Source organism: Stigmatopora argus, chromosome 21 (assembly GCF_051989625.1).
Source record: "Stigmatopora argus isolate UIUO_Sarg chromosome 21, RoL_Sarg_1.0, whole genome shotgun sequence".
In the NCBI taxonomy this organism is placed as follows: Eukaryota; Metazoa; Chordata; class Actinopteri; order Syngnathiformes; family Syngnathidae; genus Stigmatopora; species Stigmatopora argus.
The window spans coordinates 7,501-13,842 of NC_135407.1; the positions used below are offsets into that span (position 1 = coordinate 7,501).

The following is a 6,342-nucleotide window of genomic DNA, read 5'->3' on the forward strand; positions in this document are numbered from 1 at the left end:
GCAAAGGGACCATACGAGCTGAGCCAAAATGGCCACAAGGGGGCAGCAGGGCAACATTAATCAATTAGAAGAACTTTACTTTTGACAACTTGAAAGATGGCGTCCACACGTAGGATTCTGGGATACGCAATGCATTCTGGGATATGTGATGCATTCTGGGATGCCAAATTGGCCGCAAGGGAACCATACAAGCTGGGCCAAATGGCCACAAGGGGACCACACGAGCTGTGCCAAAATGGCCGCAAGGGAACCATACGACTGGAGCCAAAATGGCCGCAAAGAAACCATACGACTTGAGCCAAAATGGCTGCAAGGAAACCATACGAGCTGAGCCAAAATGGCCACAAGACCACACAAGCCTAGCCAAAATGGCCGCAAGAAATCCATACGAGTTGAGCCAAAATGGCCGCAAGGAAACCATACGTACGAGCTGAGCCAAAATGGCCACAAGACTACACAAGGGGGCAGCCAGGGGACCACACGAGCCGAGCCAAAATGGCCACAAGACTACACAAGGGGGCAGCCTGGGGGCCACACGAGCCGAGCCAAAATGGCCACAAAGGGACCAAGCGCTGAGCCAAAATGGCCACAAGAGGGAAATAAGGTAACCACACAAACTTAGCCAAATATGCCGCAAGGGAACCATACAAGCTGAGCCAAATGGCCACAAGGGGACCACACAAGCTGTGCCAAAATGGCCGCAAGGGAACCATACGACTTGAGCCAAAATGGCCGCAAGGAAACCATACGACTTGAGCCAAAATGCCCGCAAGGAAACCATACGAGCTGAGCCAAAATGGCCACAAGACCACACAAGCCTAGCCAAAATGGCCACAAGACCACACAAGCCTAGCCATAATGGCCGCAAGAAAACCATACGAGTTGAGCCAAAATGGCCGCAAGGAAACCATACGTACGAGCTGAGCCAAAATGGCCACAAGACCACACGAGCCTAGCCAAAATGGCCACAAGGGGGCAGCCAGGGGACCACACGAGCCGAGCCAAAATGGCCACAAAGGGACCAAGCGCTGAGCTAAAATGGCCACAAATGGACCACATGAGTTGAGACAAAATGGCCACAAAGGGACCACAAGAGCAGGGCCAAAATGGCCACAAGAGGGAAGCAAGGTGACCACACGAACTGAGCCAAAGTGGCCAGAAAGGGACAGCAAGGGGACCACACAAGCTGAGCTAAAATGGCCACAAAGGAACTCTATAATTGAGCCAAAATGGCCACAAGAGGGAAATAAGGTAACCACACGAACTGAGCCAAAATGGCCACAGCGGGACCACACGGGCTGAGCCAAAATGGCCACAGGGGGGGGTAGCCACACGAACTTAGCCAAATTGGCCGCAAGGGAACCATACGAGCTGAGCCAAATGGCCACAAGGGGACCATACGACTTGAGCCAAAATGGCCGCAAGGGAACCCTACGACTTGAGCCAAAATGGCCGCAAGGAAACCATACGACTTGAGCCAAAATGCCCGCAAGGAAACCATTCGAGCTGAGCCAAAATGGCCGCAAGACCACACGAGCCTAGCCAAAATGGCCACAAGGGGGTAGAAAGGGGACCACAAGAGCGGAGCCAAAATTGCCACAAGGGAACTATACGAGCGGGGCCAAAATGGCCACAAGGGGACCACACGAGCTGAGCCAAAATGGCTACAAGGGGACCACACGAGTTGAGCCAAAATGGCCACAAGAGGGAAATAAGGTGACCACACAAACTGAGCCAAAATGGCCACAAGGGGACCACACGAGCTAAGCCAAAATGGCCACAAGGGGACCACACGAGCTAAGCCAAAATGGCCACAAGGGGGAAAAATGTGAGCACATGAACTGAGCCAAAATGGCCGCAAAGGGAAGCAAGGTGACCACACAAACTGAGCCAAAATTGCCACAAGGGGGAAATAAGGTGACCACGATTTGAGCCAAAGTGGCCGCAAGGGGATCACACAAACAGAGCCAAAATGGCCACAAGGGGGAAGAAAGGTGACCACACGAACTGAGCCAAAATGGCGGCAAAGGGACCACACGAGCTGAACCAAAATTGCCAGGAGTTGAGCCAGAATGGCAACAAGAGGGCCACAAGTGGAACACACGAGCTTAGCCAAAATGGCCGCAAGGGAACCACACGAGGGTTAATCCTTACCCAAACACTAATCAATTACTATGAAGACCCGAATAATAGTAGGCACTGGAATAATAGTAGGGAGTGGAAAATTCCAAATGAATTAATAATAGTAGGCACCGGAATAATAGTAGGCAGTGGAAAATTTCAAAAATTATGAATATTAGTAGGCACGAGATAATTAGTGTCTAAACAGATTCAATGCATAGAATTAAAGCTATGATGGAATATTTATTATAAAATCATAACAAGGACAATATTATTATTTTAATCAACAGTTTACTAGTAGCATGAAACAAAATAATATGTTTAAATTCCACAATTAGCTACAAATTAAAGTCATGATGATCAATTACATACTATGCGCACACGCATTCCCCTTTCACACGAAACAGGAAATGATTAAATCATTTCCTGTTTCGTTATTTAAGCAACTATGAGTCATAGCGCTTGGGTCCGAATACATTCACGGTCGCGTCACGACAACGCGGCGCGACCATAACACTTTTACGTGCACCCTATGTGAGTAAATATGTGCCGCGTTGCATTTGTACGGTTTTCTATTGCTTAATACGGGGAATTCCAATCATTAATACGGGGAGGAATTGCCCCAGGTTGACAGGTATGACATTGTAATTATGTATATTGCAACTCTACCAGTGGCAATTGCACGTTCTTATTAGTACTAGTACGTTAGTAAAAACAGCACGTGTGCTTTACACGTAGAAAGTTAATGACATAGAACAATGTTGCTGCTGCACGGACTTAATTGAGGCAAAAATTAATAATCGTAGGCACGCGAATAAGAATCGTAGGCATGCGAAAATTTGAGTTGAAAAAATAATCGTAGGCATACGATTATTCGGGTCTTCATATTACAAGAAGTAACTTACTTTTGACGACTTCAACGATGGCATCCACACGTTGCATTGTGGGATACATTATGCATTCTTTGATATGTGATGCATTCTGGGAGTGCATGTCGTCACACGTCGTCAGTTGGACCCATAGGTGACGTGATTAAGGGTCGGTAGAAGAACCTGTAAACAAACAGTGTTTACCATCCTATTTAGAGCTGCGGTACTTTTTACTTTGAAAAAATTACAAGGCACACCAACATTTGAAAATCTTACAAATTAAAATTAACAATGTCATTCTCTTTAAACCTTTATCAACAAGAATTAAATAAACCCTCCAAAAAATATTTCAAATTCAAATGTTCACAGTGAGCATTGTCACAAAAAGTTGCACCCAATACCACGACAAGGGACCTGTGCCTAAATAGCCACAAGGTGGCAGCAAGAGACCATATGACCTTAGCCTAAATGGCCAATGGCAATAAATATACTGCAATAATTTTCTACCAATTATTTATTGCGGACCGCTGTGAAGAAGGACTTATCGCCTATCCTAACCCTACCAACCCCATGATCAGATAGTAACAGGCACTAAACTTCAGTAAGAGATTTCAAATATGGCTCAAACTTTTAAGTTACTTTTTATAATAAATAATTCATAACAGCACCTAATACCACGACAAGGAAAAACAGCAACCAAACGAAATTTCTTTGAAAGGACACCTACGTCTAATATGAGTGAATAAAACATCTAATATTCGCCACTTTGAACACATGAATTTGCATTAGACGACAGCTTGAGACAAATTCAAAGATGGGGTCCACACGTGAGGTTGATTAAGGGACTGCCGAAGCACCTGTAGACTTAACAGCTTTTTTCCATAACTATTTGAGCTGCGGTAGTTTTTACTTTGAAAAAAATTACAGGTGACACTGACCATAGTCGCAAAAAGTTGTACCCAATACCACAAGGAAAAAGACCAACCAAACAAAACGGAATTTCTTTAAAACGTCTAATATAAGTAAATAAACGAGCCAATAGTCGCCACTTTGAACAAAACTTGAGTCTTACGGGGTTTGGAACGTTAACATTTATTTCAACAATTTCGACGAAGGGTCACAATGAATAGTTATAATAAACTAGTTTCAGCAAAATACTATCGCCAAATAAGCGTGCAAGAATACGCCAAAACGGAGTAAAACAATCAATTACAAGACACTTACATTCTCCGACTGCTTGAGACGGAGTTCGACTTGTAAAATGGCGTCCCCCACGTGGCGGCTTGCCTTTGTTCGACAAGGAAACGCACAACGCGCATGCGCGGGCAAAAAGAGGGCTTTCTGGGTAATGAAGTATACTTGTGCACACAACACCGCCCAATTTTACTTCTATTAAACACATGTTATCACTATTAAAACACTAGATATGTGTTACTTTGTTAATAGATGGCGAATTAGAAGAAATAAAACTTTTTTTTCCAATCCGATATCCTGTTTTTGGTGTTCTTTCAGAGAGTGGGAAAGAATTAACTCCCCCCTCTCTCTGTCCGTCTCTCTATCTCTTCCCCCTTCGAAATCCGTATAATTTTAGTACTATTAAAGACATTTTAGTAATATTAAACCACTAGTTATGTGTTTCTTTGTTGATAGATGGCGAATTAAAAACATTTTTTTCCAATACAATATCCTGTTTTTGGTGTTTTTTCAGAGGATTGGAACGAATTAACTTTTTTTTGAATTGTCGCCACTTTGAACAATACTTAAGTCTCACGCGGACGTCCGGAATGCTAACATTTAATTTGACGTCAATCACGCCTATAAAAAAGTTTCAGGTTAAAATGCTGCTAAAGCCGAATGAACGTCCCACAAAACGCAAAAAAGAGAGAGAAAAATCAATTGCAAGGAGAAAATGACCATACTTCAAAGCCAAACGCTGACCAGACATGGAGGCCATGTCGTCAATACACTAACTACTACAGCCATGACTAGGGCAACATTGCAACTGCGGCGCATGTACAACACAAAGATAAAAATAGCCAACTTTAGAGTTATTATGAATGGAATGTACTCACGTTCTTTCACTGACGCACAGTCCACATTCTCGCGACATACATGCGTCACGTGAGTGAGTGAGTGGACTCGACGCAGCTTTTCGTCGTCACTCTCGCTCCCATCGTGGCTTTCGCGAGTGACGTAGGGGAAAAGGAAGTTACGGAAGCTTATTGCGTTCACCTTAAAAATCCTCCGTTTTTCAAAATAAAAATACTTTTATGCGGTTGTTTAATTTCTCGCCAGATTTGAGACAGGTTCACAGTTGTACGCCGTAGGGGCTTTATCTTAAATTTAACGTGCCCCCCTCTTAAACAAGTATAATTACGATGTTTAGCGATACCATTTAATGAGATATCTTCCCCACATCCATCAGAAATCTAAACTCGCGCTAACATAACACACATTCCCCTCTGCGGTGTATGAACAGATGTTTGGTTGGTGATCTGCCTCCTACTAGCTGACTGAGGAAAGGTAAGTGGAAGACAGTGAGAGGTAAGCGACCTGTATCCTCAACAGCGGAATGACAAATTACAAGTCCGTAACTTACACTTATTAGGTCTTTTGCCGATTAAACGTAGCTTATGGAGAAGCACCATCAATTTCGTCACACGCAGTTTCTGCGTGTGATGACAAGTAGGCTTTTGTGTTGTGATAATGACGACAGGGCCTATGTCCGATTATCTATATATTCTCAATTTTGATGACGTGCACCAAAAAGGTATCAGACTTTAAATACGATCCGTACATTTTGGTTGCTTGTTTATAAATTGAAGAGTTCAAAAATTGTGTTGACAGTAACACACTTCAACATCGCGGTAAAAATAAAAAATAAAATTAAAAAGACGTTTTGTTAACTCTCTCTTTCTCTCTCTCTCAGACCAAAGTGGGCATTAATTTGAATATTGGGGGGGGGGGGGGATCAGATACAAAGGAATTTTCATATAAGGATTTTTTTAAAGCTTGCTCGTCTTTTAATTAACTTGATTTAGTACTTAGGTTTTGAGCTCTTTCAGGTTTCTTGGACAGCTAGGAAGAAGGAATTATGGGTCTCAAGATAAGTGTGGAATGTATATAACGTATACAAGACTTGGGTGATATAATATACAAAGTACATGTTCAGTGTAAGTGATGTGAAAGGTTTGCAGACTGGTGATTATATATATATATATATATATATATATATATATATATGTGTGTGTGTGTGTGTGACATACTAGTGTTTGATTTATTAATGATTGAATGTTGAGAATGCACAACGAGTTTGGATTGAATGTGTGTATCGGTGTTCGATTGTTGATCC

The 6,342-nt window shown here is 42.8% G+C and overlaps 1 long non-coding RNA gene across 1 annotated transcript in view; it reads right to left on the reverse strand.

Annotated features, from left to right (window-relative positions):
* Nucleotides 1–5,152, reverse strand: part of LOC144066976 (uncharacterized) — a 6,629-nt gene extending 1,477 nt beyond the window's left edge. The window contains exons 1-2 of the long non-coding RNA XR_013297803.1: nucleotides 5,063–5,152; nucleotides 3,027–3,173 (exon numbers count right to left, since the gene is read on the reverse strand). This is a non-coding gene — a long non-coding RNA (uncharacterized LOC144066976). The remainder of the gene's footprint in view (nucleotides 1–3,026; nucleotides 3,174–5,062) is intronic.
* Between the last annotated feature and the right edge of the window lie 1,190 nt (nucleotides 5,153–6,342).